The sequence below is a fragment of the Podarcis erhardii genome (assembly GCF_964252035.2).
Source record: "Podarcis erhardii genome assembly, chromosome: 1".
In the NCBI taxonomy this organism is placed as follows: Eukaryota; Metazoa; Chordata; class Lepidosauria; order Squamata; family Lacertidae; genus Podarcis; species Podarcis erhardii.
The window spans coordinates 53,130,046-53,156,634 of record NC_138497.1 but is presented as its reverse complement, the minus strand read 5'-3'; the positions used below and the strand labels follow the sequence as shown (position 1 = coordinate 53,156,634).

Below are 26,589 nucleotides of genomic sequence, written 5' to 3'. Positions count from 1 at the left end.
CATTGCTGAAATGTTTCTGGTCAATCAGCTGGGTGTGGAGCAGGGTCATGGTAAGGGGGGGGATTAAGTCTCCTTATGTGGAATCTCTCTCTCTTGCTCTCTTTCACACACACATGCACTGTTCAGCTGATTGGAGGCAAACCATTACTAGCAAGGGAAAGAGGGCAGGACCTGGAGGGGTGCAGTCCAGAGGTAGCCCCCTGCTGCTGTCATAGAAGTTGACCGAAAAGCAATGTTCACGTATGTTGTCCAACTATTTAAACAGTTCATATGGTGCTGCTGTGACCTAAATTTCATAGGCGGCACTTTTTCTAATGTCTCAGGCAAAAGGTTGGACAGCAACTAAACACTGCCCACATTAAATAGAATTCCACAATGGCTTCTGCCTATTGCCTGCACTCTGCTATTGCTAGTGTGGCTCCCTAGGCTTGTTCTAAGATTTGTCTGTCAGCATGCCTCTTCCTCCTGTAGCCTCCATGAATATCTCCTTCCACCCATGTTTGACAGCTTCCCTATATGCCTGCTGTCTGGGTCCTCATCCTAGGCTCTAGCTGCAATAAGAGACTCCTGAGCACAGACTCTGATCTGTATTGACTCTTGGCATTTCTGACAGATTGGAAAGGATTCCCCTAGTGGTGGACTCCCCTTTTTGTGTAAGGATTACACAGGAAAGAATTGCAGTGGGCTGTCACCTTGACTAGCTAGCTAGCTGCGGGTGGTGTGTGTTCTAAACCCTACTGACAGGAACCCCTCTCTCCAGCATAGTGCAGAAAAGAGCTTTAGATTTCTTTTTCCGAGATCCAGGGGATACTGAACCAAACAAAACCTTGTGAGTTATCCTTGGAAAATACTCGGCATATATACAATTTATTTTTTTGCTAAAACACACAAAAAAGAGAAGGCCATATAACTTTCTTTTATGTCCAACTTACGTTTTTTAAACCCAACAAGCTCACCATGAACTGGAAACTAGTATACGTGACCCATGAAAATATATGGTTTGAGGCATAACTTAAGCATTAGCCTCTGGTCAGTAAAAGGAAATTCTTATGTTCTGCTTGATTGACTGTAACTAAATGATGTTATGGTCCTTCATAAGCAGAAGCAGTTTTCTGACTGACTATTGTTAGGTGAGGGGAAAGGGTCATAGTGAATCTGTACTGACGCATATCTCTTTGTGTGTTGAGCTAATGCAAGATGAGCACTGTTAATTTCATTTAAAAGAAAATTTCTGCTTGGTGCTAAGAAAAATACAGTGAAAGCATGATAATTTTGCTTTTATTTGCATTTAGCAGTGTTGTGTCTGAATAACTATGCTTGAACGCAACCTATCATTTCAAAACTTCAGTAAATTATCTACAATGGCCTTTTGGGGGGGGAGGGAGGTAAGGAGGTGTAAAAAAGTGTTCGCCCCCTTAATTAACACAACAGTTCACTGGCTGACCAAGCAATGAAATGGCTGTGTTGTGGATGTCTTTAAATTTTTCAGCTCATGGTTTTCATATCTTACTGACTTCCCAAAGCACTGCTAAATAGGAATCTTGGATTGGAAATGTCATGTTTGCTAAGGTAACAGAGGTGGCTAATCTTTGCTTCTTCATATGTCATGGGATGTCTGCCCCAGTGCACATGTATCAGTGGTCCTGTGATGCAGACAGTTTATCTGCAGGGCCACAAATTAGCCACCCTTGTCTTAAAAATTCTGCTAGATAACTCAGTGTTATGAAAACATGGTGTTCTTTTCAGGTCATACTCAAAAATATCTAGTAACTTTGAGCTTCCCATATGCATCTTGGTTGGTCGTCGTGAGAACAGAATTCTGGACTAGATGGTCCTTTGGTCTGCTATAGCAGGGCTCTTCTGATAATTTTATTTTCTTAGGTTTTGAAATATTTGAAAAATATGTGTGTGAGTAGACAAAATTGAAATAAGTATATCTACACTTGAAAATTTCAGTGTGGTCTGCCATTGCAAACATGCATGCAGAATCTTGGGGTGTGGGGTGTGAGGTTAAGATGGGACCTGGAGTGAGGAATTTGATGAGTGGGGAAACCATAAGCATAACTCTAGTCCTGATTGGTCCACTCCAAAGTGCTCTGCTTTATTACAGAGGATTAACATTTTTCCTCCATGAAGAATATATGTGTGTTGTCCCTGGCCCTTACAATAACTGGACATAGGTGTTGTACTGCATAACTCAAAATTGAGGTGAGGACAGATCCACTATGTTGGCGGAGTCCTTTTATTGGAAACATTTAAATATCAGCATTGAATTGTGTTCTGCAGAAGAAGGTACTGCATAACTGAAACAGCCACGTGGGCTTTTCTGTAACAGATTGATGCAGTTGCATGTAATGATAGCCATCAAGTGATGAAAATCACTTTGGTAGTCCCAAGAAGAGCCACACCACTAGATAACCAGTTTATTTTACCCCCTTGAGCCCAGAATGATTTAGGGTCCAGTTTTCCTAATAAACTCCAGCCCTCAAAAATATTACTAGAATGATATTCAAGAGCTCTGTGTCATATTTGGCAAAGAGTTTTCAACATCATAAGATTTCCTCAAAATAATACCTATATCTCATTCAGAGAACAACAGTGCTTTTGTCCTCTTCCCTGAGGCGTTGGAATTACTTTCTCAACTTACACCAGTTTGCAAGCCTGCTCAGCTCCAGAATTGCAAGAGCTTCATGGAAATTCTCTGTTTGTGATGGAATAAGAAAGCACAGAGATGGAGGGGGGAGGGGGGAGTGAAACCGAGAAGCAGACTTTGTGCTAATAAGTGACCCCTGGCTAGAAGCTGTCTGTTAATGCTCTTAAATGAACTACTGCTGTGGAACTCAAGGCTGGAGCCAGAAGCCTAATAAAAGGTACATTATTACTGCTGTTCAGATAAAACCAGATAATTTTGCTGCTCTAAATTCAAAGATTTAATGGTTTGTTAATAAAATCTGATTTGGGAACACAACAGCCTATCAACTGGGGAGGTTGTATAATGGCATTAATAAAGCTAATAGAAGTTGTTGCCGTAATCTTGTTTATTTCCCTGTTTGTTAATTGAAAAATAACTTACTTTTCATATGTGCTGGAGAAAGTGCTGTTTATTTTTATGCCATTCTGTATTTCCATACATGTACATGGATTAAGAGCTATGTCAATATGGGTTGATGCAGAGATCAATAAGGTATGATGCAGGATATATATTGGTGTGATGCTGGCAATCCAATCCCTAAATAAAAAATTTGGAGATAAGTTGTATTAATTTTGAAGTACGTTCTGAGTATATTTCAGATTGTAGGCCTCAACTTGGGAAAGCTGAGCGCCTCTCAGTAAGAGATTGATTTCAATGCAGGTGGGATGAAATAGGTCACAGAGACTTATAAAGTACTGACTATTTAACCTTGAGGATGCAAACATATCATCTATTCGTCCATCAGTATCCACACATAATGGCCATTGACATTAATTATAGACAGCTGTGCATGTAACTCCTCTTAACCCTAATTAGAGTAAATGGGAGAGATGCAATGGATGCTAATGGTACAAGAGACAGCCAAGTTTTCACTTTCGAGTTCAAAGAGCCAGTGGCTTCTCTTAATCACCTCTGACACCCTGTAATCACATAATCACCCACTGCACATGCACTCTTGACTCCAGTTTGTTCTGTTGCACATGCATGAAGTGGTGTTATTTTGGGAAACAAAGAGCAAACAACGTTTTATACGTGATTTCAGTTGCCCTTATTAATGTCATTTTGTCGTCTTTACTGCTTGTTAGATTGCATGCTGTACTCTTGAATCAGAACCAGTTAAGAAATCATTAGCTACACGTTTGCTGCTGCTTAATTCCCTCCCAGTGTTTTATTTGAACAGTAGATGAAGCAATGCACTCTTTATTGACCTTTTATTAATACTGTCAGACTCATATGTATGCACTGAGAGCATCCACTTTGCCCCGAAGATTGAGAAGGACCCCAATTAAAATCCACAGTGCCTGCAAAATGTACATGGTGTCAGTTTAATCTAGCTACTATTAGCACATAATTTTATAGTAATATTCTTACTATGAACAACACTTTGTGAGTCAGTTTATTTCAGACGTATAACAATTCCTGCACAAGTTTTTGAAGAATGCATATGCATATGCAACTTAACACTATTGTCACTTGTCATTGCAATTTTGCCCTGCATTATGCAGGAACAAATATTTCTATTATTCTTATTCTTTTAAATAATAATAATAATAATAATAATAATAATAATTAATAATAAATTCATTTAGACACCACCCAACTGATTGGGTTGCCCCAACTACTCTGGGTGGCTTGCAACAAATCAAAACATCAAACACAGTAAAACAGCAAACATTAAAAACTTCCCTATCCTTTAGATGTCCCTATACTTCCCTGTCTTTAGATGTCTTCTAAATCTCAAATATTTATTTATTTCCTTGACATCTGCAAGACATGGTCCTGCAAGATTAGGTAGGGTTTTTGCTTTCCCCTTTCCTGCTACCTATATTGCTATGTGTATTTCCAGGCTAATTGAAAACTGAACTAGATAAATATTTTAGCTGTTACTCATAGATACAGAAATAACTATAGACCAGTGTTTCAAATGCATTAGTCCTTCTCATAATCTATTTGCAGTTCAAGACTGCTGAATTAATGACTTGGGCACTGTCCACCTGCTGATTTTCCCTGTAGACCACTGGCACCAGTTGGTTAGTCTGATAGTGCCTATGTTTAAAAATCCAGTGATTCGGTAATTTTCTTGCTTGTTTTGTTTGACTTTTGTTTGACTTTATACACAGTGCAAGGCCTACTTCAGTTGTCAGTTTAATTCATGAAAAGAGCTGGTGTACCTTGTGAGCTGTGGGTTCAACTTTCTTACACGTTCTCTATGCTGAAAATGTTATTGTTCCAATCCTTTCACTGAAAGAGCAAAGTGTTTTTTTGTGTTTGTAACATGATTAATTTGCTCTTCTTGAAACCCTTTTGAAATTTTAAAAAAACACTTGATTAACTGAAATGAAATGAAAAGAAAAGAAAAGCAGTGTTTATCTAAATCTGTTGTGTTAGCTTGTGCAGAACTGAGGTGGCTGGTGTGTTGTCCCTGCAGAATGAGAGCAATTCTTTTGTCTTTGCTTTTGATCTGAGAGGCAAAATGATGTGTGTTCCAATGTTATGTTTGTGTGTCTTCCCATTGTGTATGAACTAATTGAGGGGAAAGAACTAACCTGATTTATTTAATTTATTTAATGCACTTAAGCTTTCATATTGGGAGAAAGCTGTGTTTCTGAAAGGAGGCACAAACCAAGTAATATCAGGCTGTAATACGTGCTGTCTAGATCTCTGAGTGAGTGCAAGAGCACCACCAGCTTGCATTACACTGGCAAGTTATGTTTACTGTCATTCAACTGGGAGGTGGAAAGTTCCCTCTTAAACTCCTGAGCAGCCCCCAAAAGCCTTTCGAGTCCTTCATAGGACTCAGTTTTATTTAAAAACCCTCAGTTTTCTGCCATCCTTGCCACTTATTTTAATACATCACTGGGGACACCAGCATCCCACATATAAAAGGAAACCAAAAGAGCCCCAGTAATGTTTTGGAGCAGAACTGTAGTAGCACATGACCAAAGCAACCATTGCTGAGTGGTGCATAAAAAGACCAAAGGCATAGATTATAATTATAACGAAAAATTGAAATGGATTTAAAGAAATCAGAATTGGCAAATGCTAAAAATTCATTTCTGCCATTTGCATCTGGTAATTTTGTCCCAGGATAGCTATGCATATTTATTAAAGGATGAGGGGATGGCCATCTATAGATTACTTGTTTGATTCAGCAAACAGAAGTAACATGGGAGTGCCATTGGGTTTGTAGCCAAAAGTGTGGAAATACCCATAGAAGCAAGTTAATGAATGATCAGAATATTACCCAGGCTGTGCTCAACCACAGTCCCAATGCTATCTATTAAAATACATATCCACGCACATGAAAACTGTTATGTGGCTTTGACACATTTTTTTTAAAAAGTTCATGAGAATCATCTCTCAATCTAGCACTTCTGGTTTCCAACTCAGAAAGAAATTGTAAGCTGTAAGTTTTAAATGTATTCTTGTTATGGTATTGGGCATGTGAAATGCCCTCTTGGGCAGATATTGTCAGCTCCTCTGAGGTTAAGCCTTCCTTGCCCCAGGCAAATGTCCTTACTCTGGGGGAGAAACGTCACAGCTAGGCTTTAAAATATTTCAAACAGGAAACTGTCTTAGGTTCCAAAGTGATCAATCTTCAGAATTATGCCAGTCTGGTTTAATAAACCTAAGTCTTTTCATTCTTCAAGCTATGAGAATTCCTCCGGGTTAAAGTACATATAAAACATGCAAAGCGTTTTGAAGAGTTTAACTTTTAATTTTAAAAAGTGCTTTACAAGTGAAGATCTTACATATCTTCCTTCTCTTTGAGTGACAAGAAGATTATTTCATTGCTGTCTAACTTCTATTTAGTGTAGACCCATGGAAACCAATGGACCTACATTAGCCACATCTATTAATTTCAATGGATCTAGTCTGAGTAGGACTAGCAGTGGATACAACCTACCGTTTTAAAAGCACAGTAATGTCCTCTATAGCTCTTTCCAAACATTACTCACCTGATGAGGGAAAGTGTGTTGGATTGGACCTTGGAGAGACATTTAGCCCTGCTCCAACTACTACTAACATTGTTGAGAACAGTGTCTGAACCAGGGTGGTACAGGTAAAGGTAAAGGTAAAGGGACCCCTGAGGTCCAGTCGTGGCCAACTCTGGTGTTGCGGTGCTCATCTCGCTCTATAGGCCGAGGGAGCCGGCGTACAGCTTCCGGGTCATGTGGCCAGCATGACTAAGCCGCTTCTGGCGAACCAGAGCAGCGCACGGAAACACCGTTTACCTTTCTGCCGGAGCAGTACCTATTTATCTACTTGCACTTTGACGTGCTTTCGAACTGCTAGGTTGGCAGGAGCAGGGGCCGAGCAACGGGAGCTCACCCTGTCACGGGGATTCAAACCACCGACCTTCTGATTGGCAAGTCCTAGGCTCTGTGGTTTAACCCACAGTGCCACCTGCGTCCCTTGAACCAGGGTGGACCTCTGGGCAATTTAAGACCCCAATTGCCAAGCATTTTTAAATTGGACATGGAGCCAACAAACATAGATGGTAAGTTCAGTAGCGAACTGTATTTTAAATATGATGGTGGTTGAGTTGGTATGGGCTTCACTGAGGTATTAGTTGATACAATTAATGTCCATAAAACTATAGCACTGAAAGGGTTGGATCCAGACTTACTTGAGCCCCATTTATTTCAGTGGGACTAAAGCATGTCTACTAACTTAATATGGTACCTCTGCCATATTAATATTTGCAGCCTCTGTGTTTTTAAAATGTCAGTAAACAATCAATAACAAAGTAATCAGATTTTTAAAGAAACATAGCTTTGTGGGCTCAACCGTACCTTATAAATTGTGATATGGGCTTTAAAGCAGAGATTATGGTTTCCTCCCAGAACAAAACATGAAGGGGTCTTTTCATGTTGCTGTTTGAATTCCCCAAAGAGGCTACATGAATTGATGCAGTGCACAGAATATAGTGTTGCAACGTTGAATTAATGACTGCACTGCTAAAAGTAGGAAGCGAAGGGATGGCCTGAATCAGCAAGTAAGTCAAGAGAGTTTTTATCATTTGAGATCCCAAACTTGGAGTTGATGGAGAAATAGGAAAAAAAACACCCTCATGACCAAGCTTTTGTAACTAAGCAAAGCATCAGTGAAGAGCACGCTCCACTTTCGCCAGCTGCAATGCTCCCCTTAGAAACATTGCATCTCTTCATTCTTCAGTGCACTTGGGGCTCATCAAACTGACAGAGGGAAAATTGACTTTGTCACCTACACATGTTCAGCTGCAGTGAGTAAAAGCACTTAGAAGCAGAAATGGTCAAAGTGCAGCCTGCAGGTGACATGTGCCCCAGTTTTACAATACAGCTCAGCTAAAATGGGTGATTGGTTATAAATTGTGTACATTAGGAATTTTGAAAAATTATAGTAATCTATGGTTGTGAAAAATCCACAGCCTTTCACTCCTGTGATTTCTTATGTTTTGCCATTTATAGTAGCAACTCCTTTTGTTACCACTGTTTCTAAGGCTGTGGTGACGTCAAAATGTGTAATAAAGATGTTGCTATATTACATGACACATATAGGACACACATACATATGTGTATGTTTGTGTAGTGGGCCAATTTGACTCAAAGCACTTTGGACATGACATTTTTTTTTTTAAAATCCAAACCAGAAGCTTGCTTCAGAAAATCTGAGGCATTGTATATCTCTGGATTGATTTACATGGGGGAATCAATGAAAGAGCTGTGCAATTATTTTAAAAATATATAAAACCACTTTGATAGAATTTGATGAAATTTTAATGCATACTTGGAATGAAGCCTTGCAAATTTCAGACCAGTGTGTGGGCAAATAACTCTTTATAAAGTTTTTGAGGATTGGAAATTGCATTTGCTTATTCCCACTCACACTGTATTTTGGGGAGAATTTGTATGAAAATAATATCTATCATAGAGATTGTCTCCAAGCAACCTGCTGCATTTCAAGATGATAGGTGCAGAGGTTAGTTACAATGAATGAAAAACAGTGGAGGCTTTTGTTTTGGTTTTTGATAAGTTCACAGCTGCTGCTTAGTTCCAAAAGCAATGCGGTTGGATGTAAAAAAGGAGAGCCCTGGTTAAGTTGTTTCCTACTTGAACAAAATTACACTAAACTCCTCTTCTTCTTCCTTGTCAGTCATTTTCCTTTTGAAGGGGAAATGCAACAATATCTTTGTTGTGATTGAAGAAGAAATTCTTCCTTGACATAAACAGGTGTAGAGTCAATAAATGATACTAGATTAAACAAATGACAACTGGTCTGATGGTCATTCCAAAAGCTTCAGAACTGGAGAATAGTTATTTCTCTCCCCTTTTCCTGTACAGCTCCAATATTCCTCCAATTTTCCCAGAGGGTAATCCTCTCCGAACAGTCAGGCTTTGTCATATAGAGTTGCAGTGGGAGAGGGGAGATGAACCAAGATCTCTCTCGGCAGAGAGATCTTGTACCAGCTGAGCTCCAAGTGGAGAAAGATTCCTCTGCCCAACTTCAGACAGTCCCTCCCCACTGTAGCCCCCACTAAAGAGGGGTAAAGCCTGAAAGAGGTTTTTTGGGAGGTTCAGGGGCTTCAGTGAGAAGAGACGAGAAATCTGTTTTTACAAACAACACTGCATGCTTATATGTCGCAAGTTCAAACAAGATTCTGTCAAGAAATAAATAGTACATAACAGATAACTTTCTCAACTAAATGCAATGATTGTTCTGACACTGCTGTGATAGGCCATGTGCACATTAGTGGCTTAGAACAAATCCGCTCCACTTCCCAGTGGGGAGGAGTTGCGGTGGACCGTGTGGCCACCCACTCCCACCAGGGACGGTGGACTTTGTCCCTCGTTGCCTGGGGGATCCCGGCTATGTCAGAGCCCGGCCAGCCAATCCGCTGGCTGGGGGGGGACGGGACATGGCCAGTGCCTTTTAAACTGAGGAGCGAGCCAGAGGACAAGGTTGGTCACCTTGGTTGTCCGAGGGGCCTGCTAGGAATTTTTCCACTTGGCAAATTGGCACTGGCCACTTGGTTTTCGCCTACCTCGTAGCAATCGTCACAACTTTGTTAGGGCTGCGGTTTGGCATTGTTTGACCTTGTGGGGGAGGGGAGGTGTGGCCATCACCTGCCCCTCCATGCTTAAAGGTACTCCGTTAAAGGAATCCAGGGGTGTTGATCTAGTCTGAAGCCCCGCTGGGGGCTAAGGCCTTGACACGACCCCGACGGGAACACCAGGGGGAGCTTGAGTTGGTTCGCATCGACAGGGCTCCCCCAACCGGTGGCTTACCCTTACTGGACTTCCTGCACAATGGACAGGAGTCAGATATAGTCAGCTCCAATCAATGCCTAAGCCAATACCGCTCACATTCTGTAATTTCAATAAAGTTGTGGCCAAAATTTGCCCAATAACATAAACCTAATATCTGTGTCCTTGTGTGAGTTATTTCCAACGAGGGGGTGGTTGCGGGGTCTCGGCACACAAAGTGAGGTTGTCCCCCCCCACTTTCACTTTCACTTGCTGTACACACTAGAGAGGGGGCTTTGGTGTATTTGCCTGATGTGCAGTACCTGCTTTGTTTCCCTGTACATGCAAAAATATCCTCTTGCCTATTCATGGAAGCTGTTATCTGCGCGGGTGCAACGGCTGTCTGAACTGTATGCATAACTGCAGCTTACGTTTTCACATCAGATGGAAGCCAGTTAGAGGAGGAACACATCACACAGGATACAGGATACATATGGATTCTGGTGAATGTCCTGTGCACTCAACTTTAAACAGCTGCAGTGGAGCCAGAGTAAATGGTGATGTGTACACAGACACAGACCCGCACCAGAGCTATTCTAAAGGAACATGTCTCTATGAGAAGACTTGTAAGGATTGGATCACTATCCTTACAGAAACAGAATCAAACAAGATGATGGCAGGGAAACAGATTGTTCTTTCTTCGTTTTGCAGGGCTGACTGTGCCCCTCTGAGTAAAGAAGAGTTAAGGTGCATTCAAACAATTAACCATATTGGCGAATTAAAGAGTTCATTTTTAAGCTCAAATAAAGAAATATCCTATCAGGATAGACTTTTGTCCCAAGCCAAAAGGCACATGCAAGCAGCCAAGTGAACTTTAATTGTTGCTGAGCAAAGAATGTTTTCATTTCGCCGACACTAATTGTCCTCCAGTCTTGCCAGAGATTTTTCAAGAGTGAACTGCTCCATCAACAAAATTTAGGTCTAAAGGAAGCTGGCTTCTGCCAATGATTCTAGAGGGAGTATTGTCTCATGGATGCAAGATGACACTGACCTATTGTATTTCATCACATAAGTTACATGGCAGTCATGTGACAGTGTGGAGCAGAGGGAAACTAATGCCAGGGAGAGGATTATGTGTTCATTTACATGTCTTTGTTGTCCATTTTGTATGACTTTATGAAAATCCATAAAACACATTCAGAAATGAAAAGAAACCCAGACCAATGCCAGCACTCTTCCATCAGCAAGCAATATTAAAATTTCTAAGAAGTCAGTAGACGCACAAGGGCTCTAAAAGTACTCAGGGTTAAATATATATTGACATTTTTAAAAGATTGTGGCGTCGTCGTTCTTTTAAAAAATGGAGTTTGCAGTTGTTCTCTGCAAGAACTATGGACCTGCCACTTAGCCTAACCCAAAAAAGCATTTTTTTCTATTTTTTCCTTATGAATAAGAATTCTCTCTCTCTCCCCCTCTCCTTCTCCCTCTCTCAATATATATTTATATATTTCAGATTATGAAAGCAGGACTGTCTTCAGAAGTTAATCAGCAATGCAGATTTCCCTTCTAATTCAGATCTTAATTGTTACATTTAGTGAAAACCAATGAGAACTATTCTTATTTACTCATTTATTTAGCTCCAATATGTAAGAAGTGGGCATCTGCTTCAGACAAAGCCTGAACTGAAAACTGATGTGGATTTTTTAAAAGAGCAATTTGGGCTTTGTGTGACGTGAAACAGAGCTGATTTCAGAGTTAACTGTACTGCTCCCAGAACCTCAGATCTGCCTTGGAGAGTCAGAAAATGTAGATAAGCAGTCTCTAAGTGCTAAATAATTTCCTTACTTTTGTTATTTTTAATGGCTTTTATATCTTATGGTGACTGTTTCAGGGTTTTGGCTATTTCTGTGGAGTTCCATGATGGATTTTTTTGGGGGGGGGATTTTGTGGAAAAGAAAAATACTGTTCTAATAAATGGGCTGAGAATCCTCTTCATGAGAGTTGAAACTATCACCACTCATTTTTAAAAAAGAGATACACCTAGCAAGTTGGGTTATAGCAGTGATCTCCTTACAAGGCCTCCAGAAATCTTGAAAGTATGAAACAGAATCCTAGAAAATATGTCTGAGCATTTGAAGATATATACAGTTTGTTCTCTTTAAGTAGTGCCACTCTGTTGCTGAAAATACATTACGAAAACCAAATAGAGCAGATGGCTCTTTGAGCCCTGAGGACTAAGCTTTGCAGAGGGATAATAACAAAGGGAGCCCTATGTTCATTTTGACATTCACCACTGGATTTATGGAGGTCTAGGCTAGAGCTTTGTCATTCCACTTCATAAATGTGGTCAAGGCTCTTGTGGGAACAACTTAATTAGACCTCTTTCATTGCCTAATTCCTAGAAGCACAGAACTATGCTCAACTGGGCTTGATGGTAACAAGAATCCCCGTTGATTTTGTGCTCCAAAAAGTGGAGACGAATTTGTTACCATGGTATTCTAAGATGCCTCCAAAATCCACAGCCCCTGTCAGCTGAATGGGCTCCCAGCAGCACATCCGAATTGCCATTGTGCAAGCAACTAAACAATGATCACAGATTTTCCCGCAAATGCTATAATCAATAGGAACATCCCTTGCCTTTTAATATGCACTGAACAACTTCATTTGTAAGCTTATTACAACTTCAGTAAGAGACGCTGTTAGACTGATCATTAGGTGTCTGTGAAAATAACAGAAGAAACTAGGATACGTTCCAAAATAAGCTCTCTCTCTTTTAATTTCAGGACCATTAAAAAAAATACTTTTAAAGAACATTCGTACTTATTTTACTGCTGCAGTTGATGTGGAAGTACCTGGAACAAAACCACATGGAAAATGTAAAGAACTGAGATTCAAAATTAGGAAAAGCAGGGTGTGTGTATGCAGAAAATGGCATGTTCTAAAAGCATATTATTATTATTATTATTATTATTATTATTATTATTATTAATACCCTGCCCATCTGGCTGGGTTTCCCCAGCCACTCTGGGCAGCTCCCAACAGAATTTTAAAAACATGATAAAACATCAAACATTAAAAACTTCTCTAAACAGGGCTGCCTTCAGATGTCTTCTAAAAGTCAGATAGTTGTTTATTTCCTTGATGGGAGGGCGTTCCACAGGGTGGGTGCCACTACCAAGAAGGCCCTCTGCCTGGTTCCCTGTAACCCTACTTCTCACAGTGAGGGAACCGCCAGACCTAGCTGTCAACTTTTCCCTTTTCTTGGGAGGAATCCTATTCGGAATAAGGGAATTTCCCTTTTAAAAAAGGAAACGTTGACAGCTATGCCGCCAGAAGACCCTTGGCGCTGGACCTCAGTGTCCAGGCTGAATGATGGGGGTGGAGAGGCACAGAGGGCATATATGCTGAGTTTCCCTCTGTTATCTAAATAGGTAGCTGGAAAAAAAATTTTCCTTTCAGAAATTAAGTTGGGGTAATGGGAGTATGCAAGAACTCCTACACAGTGATGACATCTAGATAAACAGGACTTGTCTATTAACTTCCATTTTCTTTTTTACTGAAAATTTCTAAAATAGCTCTGAACTTCAGTCATGGTTATCAGGGTATTTCCCACATTGGCTAGAGCTGGGAATATCTGCAGTAAATCCTGCAGCTGCTGCTGCTGCTGCTGGAAGTTATACCCTTCTAATTCATACCAGCTGACTAGAATCAATTTCAGTTGACTTTTTAAGACCTCAGTCACCTCCTTTTTCATTGTGGAGAAGGTTAAGAGGCCTATTTACATTGACATTGATTCTTCCATGCTTGGATGTAAACAACCATAATTGTGTCTCCCATTTTGTTCAGATACTATTGATCACTTTCTGTATTGTTTGTGACCAGTCCCTCATGATTCAAAGGGTTATTTGTAAATCTATCACCCTTTTTATATTCATAGTAAAAATAAAAAATCATCTTGTTATGAATCCTTTCTCAAGCATTTGGCAATGAGTAATTTATTTGAGTGTGTACTTTGAATCATTTCCAAACGTAAGCTCCGTAGACATGTATGCATTAAGTTCTCTTCAGTTCCTTGGGACTTATGTCTGTGTAATTAAGTGCAGGATATCAGCCCTGAAGCACAAACTGTATCTATTCCTTCTTTCCCCAGTGCTATATACTCTCTCATCTAATTTTAGATTGCACACTCCACTTCATAAATTCAGTCAAGGCAGTTGCAAAATCAGCTTAATGAGCCACCCCGTTTTATTCCTTTGATGATAACTTTCTTACCTTCTGTCTGTAAGCTGCAATATGTATACATGCTGGACACTGATTTTAGCATCCATTAGACGCTAAAATAAATACATAGTTGTTATACTGTTATACTGTTTATTACTGTGCAGTTAGTGGTGGGACTGTTTCTAAATAACCATTGCAGTAAATTTGCAATATTACAGCTAATAATATTTATTACAACTGAAATTCTGTCTGTGCCAGGCTTGTTATATCCTCCTCATAGTTGCTGTGTTGCATTTCAGTTAACCTTGCCTCTGAGAGGGTGTTAACATGCCTACTCAGGTACATTTGTGTCCGAACCCGATTCCACATCCCAATTTCTGCTCCTTTAGGAACAACTGATGTTTGAGAAATTATTCTGGTATTATGGGAGGCACTTCCCTCTGCTGTCCCCAGCTCTATTCTCACTGGAGGGTGGACTACTATCAGTCCAGAAGAGCTGGTTTAGAAAACTAGTACCTCAGCCAAATTAACAGGAGCTAGTGTGTATCCCTTAGAACCAGTGGTCTAGATAGCAGAAGCTGTGGTCCTCCCGTTGTTGCTGCACTTTGTTGTTTAGTTGTTTAGTTGTGTCCGACTCTTTGTGACCCCATGGACCAGAGCACGCCAAGTACTCCTTTCTTCCACTGCCTCCCGCAGTTTGGTCAAACTCATGCTGGTGGCTTCGAGAACACTATCCAACCATCTCATCCTCTGTCGTCCCCTTCTCCTTGTGCCCTCCATCTTTCCCAACATCAGGGTCTTTTCCAGGGAGTCTTCTCTTCTCATGAGGTGGCCAAAGTATTGGAGCCTCAGCTTCACGATCTGTCCTTCCAGTGAGCACTCAGGGCTGATTTCTTTAAGAATGGATAGGTTTGTTCTTCTTGCAGTCCATGGGACTCTCAAGAGTCTCCTCCAGCACCATAATTCAAAAGCATCAATTCTCCGGCAATTAGCCTTCTTTATAATCCCTAACCATTTTCCATGCTGGCTGGGGTTGATGGGAATTGGAGTCTAACTACATCTGGAGAGTCACAGGTTCCTCATCCATGGTCTCGGTATTTGAGTGCCACAATAACCTTTGAAGGAAGGAAAGGCAGAGGAAAAACTTCCGGTCTTAACCAAGGAAAGGGAGTTTATTAGGAAAGGGACAAAAGAAACAGCAATGCTTGGAACTATCAATAAAATCTTCAGCCTATGTCATTGGCTGTTAAACGATCTATGGCCTTTTAAATGTGTCGGGGGGGTGTTACTGTTTTCTTGTTGTTATGTTATGCATTTTGTATTTTTATGTTGTAAACTGCCATATGATCTTTGAATGAAGGGTGGTATATAAATTTAATAAATAATAGAAAATTATTATGTTAAGATGACGTGTTCTAGCTACTGAAATTATTTGGGATAAGCTGCAGGCCCTAACACACAGTCCTGGCCATTCTAGACCCCTTCTTCATTAGCTGCCTAGAATGAAAAGACAGAGAATCCTTTTATAAATACTTGATGCACGGAGAATATTATTTTTGTTTGTTTTAAAGATTTAAAAGTGTATTAGCTCACCCATTAACAAACCCAATACTAAAGTACTGTCTCCATCTTTCTTGGCAATCTCTACTGCTTTTTGGATAATAATTGCAAATGCATATAAATCCGCTTAATTTTTAAGTGTCCCATCATTACTAATTTACTTGGCATCCACCATAGTGATGCCAATTTCAGAAAACATTTATTGATTTTTATATGCAGTGCATTCAGTGCTTTTGTTGGTGGCCCAGGTTGTGTCCTACTCCAGTCCAAAAAGTCTTTGTGCAGTTAGAATCTTGCATTTCCTCTTTCATTATATTTATTATTATTATAGTCATAAGAATTGGCTGGGTCCAAGAAATCCCACCCCCCACCCCCACCCCAGTCTTTGTAGCTATGTTGATGTTAATGGAAAAACTTCGTTGGAAAGGGTAACTTTAAAAATTCCTGACATCGGAAAATGAACTGGGGAATGCTGTTATGAAGTACTTTCCAATAAGCAATACATGGGTTTTTAGAGTAATCTTTAATTATCAGTTTTGACTTCAGGCCTCCAAAAATTCAGAATTAGGATTCAGGCCCTGATTCTCATTAATGAAATAGCGTTCTGGCATTTCCAGGAATACATTAGGAACTGTTTGAAGTTGTATGGTAATGTGATATTTCTAGTCAGCATAAAGTGTCTTCCATATAGATACATAACAGATCCCTGGCCTCTGAGTGACAACAAAATCAAAGCCAAGAATGTTTGGTTAGCTTGGCAAGAGTATCACTTTTCATCTTTGGAATTAATTTGAGTTTGGAAAACTGAGCTGCTATTAATAATAATTCTATACATAAAGAAATTAACATCTTCCTAGTGGAGAGGGACACTCGGAGCACATTCCAAAGACGGAAGGGGAAAAAAAACTTTTGAGAGTCTTTGGCTTTCCCACATTTTGTTTGGCAATTCTTCTGGGTTGCAAAAACTGCTTTTTGCAATTCCAACTCACAGCCTCACAAATGACTCCAAGGAATGTTCAGCATATTAAGAGCAGAACTCATCAGTTACTAGTTAGCGTACAAAATTTCCCTGTGGAGTGCTGATGTTGTTGCCAAGGCAGCTAAACATATGAGGATAACTTTGTATTGATTTGTTCTAGTTGTATAAACGCTAATAGTCTCATGCTAACTGTAGAGACACAGTGATGCCTTGTATTTTTTCTGGTTGAGGGGAGGATAATAGTGTGCCCCATTTCCGCAGAGGTTTTTGGGGTTTTTTTTATAAAATGACAAAGATGTTGGACTTTAATGCTATATCAGTTTATATAAACATAAGAAGACCCTGCCACATCAGTCCAGCGTTCCAAGCCCAATGACTTGTTTCCAGAAGTGGGCCTCTAGATGTTCTGGGAAGTCTAGAAGTGGGACTGGGACATGAAGGCCATTGCTGTCCCAATGTTTGTCTCCAGACTCTGGTATTCCATCTCATAAACCATATGAGGAACAGCTAATGCCTTTTTGTGTTCCATGTTTTATAAGCAATAACGTGATGGTAATGTTCTGAATAAGAGCATGAAAGCTAAATGGAAGACTTGGGTGTTTTTAAGGGTGCGTTGTAATGGGTAACCCATTATAATTTAATCGGAATTGTTTGCATAGATGCAATTGTTTTCTTATATAATCTTTTTCTATATGAAACTCTTTTGTATATGGTTTGTTATTGTCTAGTGAAATCACTTTGAGAGGTTTCATAGGAAGCGATTCATAAATTAAACAAACAAATAAATAATGGGCATTTCAGGCAGATAAATTTGTGGCTCTGCAGCTTGTTTTTTCACTTTAAAACAATTTCTTCTCTCCTTCAGAGTCCGTATGTTCTGTAACATATCAGATAGCTCATTAAAATATTGAAACAAGTGCTTTGTGGAATCCAAGGTTACTGCAGTAACTGACCAGTTGAAAGTTGGGGAAGACTGTTGCCTGCTTTGAACAGACATCAGAAGTTGCATCCAACATTAGTCCTACTCAGAGGTGACCTGTTGAAATCAATTAACATGCCCAACATAGTTTCAATGTGTCTGAGTAGGACTTAGTTGGACTTTTCATACCAAGTGTGCCGCAAGAGTACTTTGACATGAAACCCACTAACTAGGCTTTGGGAAAGAGGTGAGAGGACTCGAGGGCCTTGTCAGAGCCCTCACGCCTCCTTCTCAAAGCCCAATGCCTTACTTACCCAGCTCTGGGAAGGCAGTGTGAGGGCTGGGGGAGGGGTGTAAAAAGCCACCAAAAAGCCCTTGAGTGCTGCAATCTTCCCTTTGGGACTCTGCCTTTTCTAATGAAAGAAGCAAAACAAGAACCTTCTGAAGTTAAAATATGCTGGGCATATCTAGGAGGGAAGAACTGGAGAGAGCTAATTTTGCTTAGAACCATGTGCAAAGCTGGCGGGTTGTTTAATATTAACAAGGAGCTGGTGGGGTTAGTATTTTAAGGTTTCAATGTGCTCCTAGGGACCTTGCAATGAAAGCTATGCTGAGCAGTTAAACACAATCAGGCAATGCAATAAGTTCCCTTGGCTTCTACATTACAAGCCAAATAAGTTGTTCCTGGCAAATGGGCCCTCTGTTGCAGGAGCATTAGCATTTTAATGCAACTAAAGAGAAGTTGGATTGACTGTAATTTAGTATATAGATCCCTGACCTTATGCAGTCCCTTCTCCAGTGTTCTTTGGGGACCAACTGCAGTTACACAGTTCACTTTGGAATCTAATTGAATTTACACATAGTGATATAGTCTTGTCACAGCAATTTTGTAGTGTAGTCACTACAAAATTCCTGCTCAATTACTTTATGTGTGTACAAAAACTACAATTAAAAAGCTACATAACATGTAGAACTAGCAACCTTCTCAGAGCTCTGGGTTGTATCAGTTGGCTCAGTGCGCTTCTTAATACCAGTTGCTGGGAATTGCACATGGGCAGAAGGCCGTTGCGCTCAGGCTTCCCACAGACATATGTTTGGCTACTGTGAGAATCGGATGGTGGACTACACAGACCATTGGCCTAATCCAGTAGATTCTTCTTATTTTATGCTTCAGAACAGCATAGGAAGCAATGCCTGGAGCAGAGAGAATTGCCAAAAAATAACTCCCCTGTCCATTCCACTGGATTGGAAAACCTTTGAAAACACCTAGAACCATTCAGGGACATAGTACGTTGCAGGTTCAGGGGAACCTGTCCTTGCCCACAAAGTATAATTTCCCAAATCACCCCAGCTCTTCCTCTCCCCCTTCAAAACAAATCTGCCTTCTAAATTACATTGGGGTGGGGAGATTCTTTTTCTGAAAGACAGTCACAACCTGGCCTACTTGGTGGCAAGAAAGTGGAGAGCTGTATGCACACCACTGCTCTAGAGGCTAAGATTTTAAATTATTTGTAAAAGATAATTTGTGTGAGAGCAGGAAACCATCAGTGCAGGCACTGGAAACAAGCTAGGAACAGAAGGCAGCTGTTTGGAATGTAAAAAAGAATCATCACCCTGATCTTTGATTCACCCTGTTTAGCAACTTCACCCCTGAAAGAGATTAAATGAAACTTTGTCTACGTCCTTGCTTAGCAAGGACAAGACTTTTGATAAGACTTTACATCAGAAAGACACATTTTCAAAGACAAGGCCAATACCTAGAGCCAAAGAGTCATCACACAGAAACAGGCAAAAGCCTCAGTTCCTTCACACTTGTGTTTGTTAATTCAAATGCACACTTTTTAAAAAAATGCAATTTAAATTGGTTGGTATCAGTTGGCTATGATCCAAATTGCAGGTAGCTATATTGTCAGACATACTGACAACATTTTTAAAAAGAGTGAACAAGGGAGGCTGAAGATTGTCTTTGGACCCTTCCAAAGGCATTCATGATAAATAGGTTTTGCAACCCAGTGAACCCAGCAAACCAACACCCCTCCCCTGCACCAGACTGGGAGGCGTGAGGTTGGATTGCGCAGGTATCCACTGGCCAAGTCAGCCTTCTGCCAACCACCGCCAATGGAATAACGCACAGAGTCTTTGCCAGCTCCAGGGCTGCGAATAGGGAGGTGACCTTGCTGCTCTACAAAGCCTCACCAGTCAGCACCTGTTGTTTGGATTGCAGGTCAAATATTTGTTGTTGTTGTTGTTACCAAATAGCTGTTTCTGTAATTACAAAAGTAGTTTGGGGGATTTAGGTTTAAAGACAGCTTGAGAGAGAATCTGAATAAGTAAGAGGAGGTCAAATGCTGGTTCAGAGCCAAGAGAGGGAATGTCACTGGGGTTAGTAGTTGTGAGGGAGGCCTGATCACCTTGGCATCTCCTGCAACATCTTGTGTTTCCACTTGAGATTGTAATTAAGGAAAGCAACAGAATTGACAATTAGGAAAAGTAGTTTGCTTGGTTTTCTTGTTCCCCTTAATGACTAAATCATAGTTCTTCGTTTAAAAAGAAGTCAATCCTTTTGGCAAAAGTTTCTCCTCAGCTTGATCCTAAGAGAGAGAGTAATTGATCTTGTGCACCATCATCAGATGATTCCTGTCATCTCCTCAGCTGACACAGCACCTGCTGCTTGGTGCAGCACTGAAGTTTCTTCCTCTCAGAAGTGCAGTAAATCCTTCAAAATATTGTGAGCTAAGAGAAAACATTTTTTCACTCCCACATGCACCTCTGAGTACTGGTAGCGATATAATTATAGGCACTTTCTCTCTCACACACAGCAGGAACAAGAATCCTATCAGTCTCTTTATACCCCTAATAGTAGGTTTATGTGAAGCAGTTACATCTCTGTTGGAAAAAATTAACCTATTTTTTAAACAGCACCTTTTTCTGTGCTTGTGATGTTGCAGTAAATGAAACTTGATTCAGCCAATTAAACAATGAAACTTAAAGTCTTGAGTTACTGGTATGTAAACAAAAGGAGATTAGTGAGGTGGGTCACTCCTTTACTGAGAATATCTCCTTAGAATCATAGAATTGGAAGGGACCCCAAGGGTCATCTAGTCCAAGCCCCTGCAGTAATCTCAACTAAAGCATCCATGACAGACGGCCTCTTGTGGGAATGTTCCACTGTTGAACAGTTCTTACCACCAGAAAGCTCTTCCTGTTGTTCAGTTGGAATCTCCTTTCTTGTAACTTGAAGCCATTAACAAGCCCTAGCAATCCTCAACAAGCCCTACTGCAACTGATGGGAGTTGTAGAAGACCAGAGTCAGGACAGGTTTGTTTTTCTATTTTATCTGCATGACTTCCTTCAATGCTATATCATAAATAGCTTGTGCAGTCTGCATTTACCTCTTGAATAGGAAATATTCTCCTTCTAGGGTTGTTGTTAAAGTCTTTTTAGAGAAGCATTTCACAATATCACGTTGGCTGTTTTGTTGCCACTTTTCCTTAATGCTGGGTCTGTGTATGCAGAATATTTTATTCTGGAATCCATGGAGACTTGAGTACTACTTTTTCTACAACTGTTGTATTTTTTTGCCTCTGAAAAGTGATTCCTGAGAAACTTCCATAAAGGAAAGCTCTTTGAAGATTCATTCTGCAATACAGTACAGTCATACCTCGGGATAAATGTGCTTCAGGTTGAGCGTTTTCAGGTTATGCTCTGCAGCGACCTGGAAGTAACGGAGTACACATGCGCAGGCGCTCAAAATGACATCACGCACATGCGCAGTAGTGGGGAATCGCGACCCGCAGACGCGCAGTCGTGGGTTACACTCCACTCAGGATGCGAACAGGGCTCTGGAACGGATCCTGTTCGCATCCAGAGGTACCACTGTACACCATACTGTGTCCATGTGAAATTGGAGGAAAACAGATGTAGGTGGTTCTGGCAATGAGGAAGGTGGCCAGGTTGTATCCACACAAATAATGTTGGTGGGCATATACCGAGATCACAATCACACTTCTTCATTTGCTGGGGGCATGTGGAAAGAGGAAAAGGTGTTGAAACCTAATCAAGGGGATAGTTTAACTACACCAGTGGTCTGCAACCTTTAAGACAAAAAGAGCCACTTGGACCCGTTTCCGAAGGAAAAAAAACTGGGAGCCGCAAAACTCATCATTATAAAAATAACTTTTTTGTGACCTTTTAAAATTATTTCTTTGTTTGACCCCTCAGAATTACTCCTCCTCATAGAAATAAACGTTAAATTAACAAGTTACCTTTTTGTGTGTGTGTGTTCTTCACTCCCCTTCAAAACAGTGACCAGCGTACATGCCCCCTTTCAATGCAGTGACCAGCGTACATGCCCCTTACAATGTAGCGGGCGGGCGGGAAGGTGACGTCGGGACGGTGCGTGACTAACGCACGCACCGCCCCCATGCGACATCACAGCCAGTACAGCGCCCGCCACAGTGGGGAGTCTCGGGGCGCACAATGCGCCTCCTCCCCTCGCTAGTATCCACCCTGGAGCCGCGGCAAGGGTGTAAAAGAGCCACATGCAGCTCCGGTTGCCGACCCCTGAACTACACCCACCTTTGTGGGCAGCAGGATTTAAAACCAGTCTGTATTGAAAGCAGCATGTTGAGGATTGAGCATGAATGACTCTGGATTGAGGGAAGCGACATTTTTTGTGCTATAGATAGGTATGCGGTTTTATAGAAAAGAACAAAACGGGCAGAGAAGTGACTTTTGACATCAATTGTTATTCACGAAGCATCAAAAATGCATTTTAAGAAATTAATTCAACCTAAAACAAGCCAACACAGCCAGTGTTCTTGAAAGGAGGGAGTGTGGACACATCAAATATTCAGTCTCTGTTACCCCTCCCTGCACCCCATCCCACAGATCAACCTTTCAGATGCTGATATAGGACCCAATCATGGTTTCCAGATAGTTTTAAGCTTATAAAGCATCTAGGACAGAAAAACATGGATGTTTTCAGACATTAAATTATCTTAATAGATTGTTTGCAGTCAAGCAGTGCAGATTTAGAACAATCACATAGTAAAAAGGTAAATTAATAATAATTGGTATATGATTAGTTTTATGATTATGTCATTAATGGAACCACTCCAAGCAATGCCTAAGTAATTTACGTTTTGCAAATTTAGTTGAAAACTACAGTAAGTATAGTCGGTTAGATGAGACAAACGAAGGTGAAAATGTAATTATTATAAAACATTCATGATTATATGCGTCTCTATTCTTGTATAGCTTCCGTTCCTTTCTGGTAAATTGCGCTTGTTTTATAGTGTTTGCTACTTATGTAGAGTTTCTAATATTTAGCATGTTTTACAGTTTATTGGCACAGCCCATTTCAGATACATGAAGCTCTCAAGCATTTTAGTAGTGTGTGCATAACACAAATTCCTGGTAGACTACAACTTGTATTTGTAAAGCTATTTATGTCTCTTTCAATTTCCGAGTAAATGGGTAGGTTCTTGCGAAATGTCAAAATGTGGCTTGGGATGTATGTCAGAAGGAACGTGAACCAACCCAAAGGTTGATGAGCCGGGTTATGAGGAATAGGATGCTTCAGTGGGTGCTAAAAGCTTTTCATTAGTGCTAATGTACACCAAATTAAGCATGCAATTAGACTAAGTGTATTCATCAGGGTGGTGTGTTTTAATAAATGGTTTATTTAATGTGATTGTGTTTTATTGACTTGTGCATTAATTGAATATTTCTTTCTTATAGGACAAGCTTGGCCAATAAAATATACATGGGACGTATAAAACATTAAAGGTCAAAAGAAACATTCCAAGAGCTGAATAGGTGAGAGTTTTGAATTTGTCAAAGAGTATTTTCTTATTTCCTCCCCTAACAGTAAGGGAACTGTTTCCCGTTAAGCAAGTATCCCCACAAAAGCCATAATTCCTACAGGAGCATTATGAGGAAAACAGTACAGATGTGTTGCTTTCCAAGCATTTTGCTGTCATCAACATGTTATCCAGTGGTGGGTTAGAAAGTCCCGTCCCCCGTCCCCCATGTGGAATTTGTTAATTTGGTTCAAACAAGAATGCTAGTCTCAAAGGGCCATCAGAATTAGCAGCCTGAGAAATGGTGAAGGTCTCATGATTCTAACACACATCTATCTGGCTTTTACAAACTTGACTTTAATCGTGAAGCAATACCTTCCTAATGTTGTACCAAAGACCATTGCTGTGAAGTAGATGAAATACAATTTCCTGCTGAATCAAATGATCAGACTTTTTTTTTATCATGTTATGTCTCCTATGGCCCACTTTAACCTAACGGATATAATGATAAAGAAGGAAAATGTTTTCCATCGTACCTTGTGCTGCATTTGCATAGTCTTCATAGGAATGTCACGCTCCTGTGTTGAAAGAGGGAGCCTCTTCATTTTCCCCCTGCTATAGAAGTCATAACATTCTTGTATGAAGTTGGGGTGAACAATATCTAAATTGGTCTTTATATTCAGTAGCAGCTCTGGGTAGTGTGGACGCAGAGATCAAAACTGCTTTCTGGGACCCTTTCTCCTACACCTAGTGCAGTGTGAGCTCAAGGCAGTTTCTGGCCCATCAATATCCAATTTCTCCAAAAAGTTTAAACTGCAGTGGAGAAAATATTTGGAGTATTGCATTCATGACATGTAATAAGCACAACCACAGAGGCCTAGTTAGAATCATGGGAATAGGGTAGGGTGCAAGGGGGTTGAAATTGATTACATTTGGGGATTATGTTTGCAGGATGCTTCTGCAAATAAAATATGTGTGAATTGCCTCCATCTATCTCCCTGAAGACCTAATTAACTGCCTGACTTTGGGAGGGACAAGAAAGTATGCTTTGATCCCACTTCAATTGGTGTAAAATCAGTCTAATTCAAATGACCATTGTTACATCAAGCCATAGTCTTCAGTTAATTTCTACTGAAAAACACAACTTTCATTAGTGTCCAGCAACTACAGGTACAGAAAACATAATAGATCCTCAGGGTTTTTTTTGGTGGGGGGGGGACTAAAGCAAAGAGCTGTTTTGCTTTGCCTAGGCAAAGGAGTGGTGGTGTAGAGATCACATGAGCCTGGTCATGTGGTGAGAAACATTACCATAGTTCAGGCCCAGCAACTAGACTAGTTGGACCTGAACTATGAATACCAATTTTACCATTTATGCTCTCCCTAATTAGCTCGAATCAATCTATGTAAAGCATATTGATGACTTAGCTTTATAGCAATTAACTCAGAGATTTAATAACTGATTTGAAAAGTTAAGAGGGGCCTGGGTGTGGGTAAAGGAGAGAGAAAGGAGTACACAGCCCTTGCACATTGTCGGTTTGCACAAATACCCCTTGAAACATGTATACATTATTTTTGCATCTTGTCATGGAGAAGACTTCCTATGTCTGCTTCGGTAAATCTATAGGACCTTTGTATCGCTGTTGCTTACTGAACCTTCGCAAAATACCATAGTTGTTTAATGAGGGGAAAATACAGTAGACCATTTTTACCTTTTATTTCATAGCAGTGTAAGGTTTGGCTGCAATCTTTCTTTGCAGAACTGTTCCATGTGTAAAGCCAGGTGGATCTGAGACCCTCCTGCGGCAGCTTATTGAGAGCCAAAAAGCAGCACCAGCTCTTGGGGGCCTGATGCTTTAGGCAAACTGGAAAACATCCACCTGTCATAGCTCTGTCAGCAAACAGTTTGGATGCCTTAGGCAACTTCCTGGTTTAGTGAATCTCAGTGGTCCTCACAAGTCTGAGTAACACAGTTCCACCTCTGGGAAATATTTAATCTGCTGCAGCAAAAACAACAAAAGAGTTTTGTGGCAACTTAAATTCTACTTATTGTGGCATAAGCATTGGTCTAAAACCCGCTTTATCAGATACAGACAGATATAATTCATGCATAGCACTCTACACAGCAGAAAGAGCCATATCCCTTTGGTTCTCTTCTTTCCACCAGCTTTCCTTCATGCCTACTGTAACAATGTTCTGCTTCAAACTAAGCTCTCCATCTCCCCAACGTTTCATATTAAGTTGTCCCATAAAGATTATGGTTGATTTCAAATTGACTTTAGGTTAAAGTAGAATAATAATAATAATAATAATAATAATAATAATAATAATAATATCAACACAAATCACAAACTTGGATGGCTTTAGAGAGGATTTAACAAATTCAGAGAAGATGTTATGAATGGCTACTGGCATGCCTCTGAATACTAGATTGTGCTGTGAAACAACAGCAGGAGAAGACTATTGGTTTCATGTCCTGCTTGTGGGATTCTAGGTGGCAAAATTGCTTAACAGCCATTGCTTGCACAACCACATTCACTGCAGTTTCTGTATACATTATTCAAAACAGCCTTTACCCAACCTTGGTTCCCCAGATGTTGTTGAACCACAGTTCCCATCAGCCCCAGTCAGCATGGCCAATAGTTGGAGATGATGGGAATTATAGTCCAGTAGCATCTGAGGTAAAGGAATTTTGGTAGAGCTGCCTTATTAAAGAATTAATCAATCAATTAATTAATTAATTATTAGTTTAATTAAATCTAAACATATGTACATATTAATTAAAAAGCTACAATGGGTTTTTTGTTTTTGATGAATCAGAATATGCTGCAGAATGCATGATCTTGTAAGAGGCTCTCCATCCTGTGCATTAGAAATGAGGGATGTCTCTTCACAGTGTTGTAGTGGGTGCCTCTTCAGTCTGTTGGCTTTAACAGTGCATTCCTAAACGTCAACGTTCTCTCACTTTCCCCCTCACCCCATGGTTCTTGAAAATACTTCCGGCTTCATTCTCTCAACACTTTATTAAAGCTTCTGTTCCTCCAAGTCTATAATGATGACCCATTCTATTGGGAGTCACAAAGGATGCTTTTGAGGCTTGTGAGAGTGGAGACATACAGTAGCATCTGTCTCCATTCCTCTTCCTTGTCCCTGAAGCCTTCACACACAAGGAGAAATCTTGTTGGAATAGT

General features: G+C 40.4%; 1 protein-coding gene across 4 annotated transcripts in view; it reads left to right on the top strand.

Annotated features, from left to right (window-relative positions):
- Positions 1-26,589, top strand: part of TSPAN18 (tetraspanin 18) — a 169,880-nt gene that overhangs the window by 114,679 nt on the left and 28,612 nt on the right. For 3 of the 4 annotated variants that reach the window (XM_081836309.1, XM_081836308.1, XM_081836310.1), the window contains one exon: positions 23,340-23,417. The exons of the other annotated variant lie outside the window; for it this stretch is intronic. The gene's annotated coding sequence lies outside the window, so the exon portion shown is untranslated. The remainder of the gene's footprint in view (positions 1-23,339; positions 23,418-26,589) is intronic. 4 annotated transcript variants of the gene reach the window in all.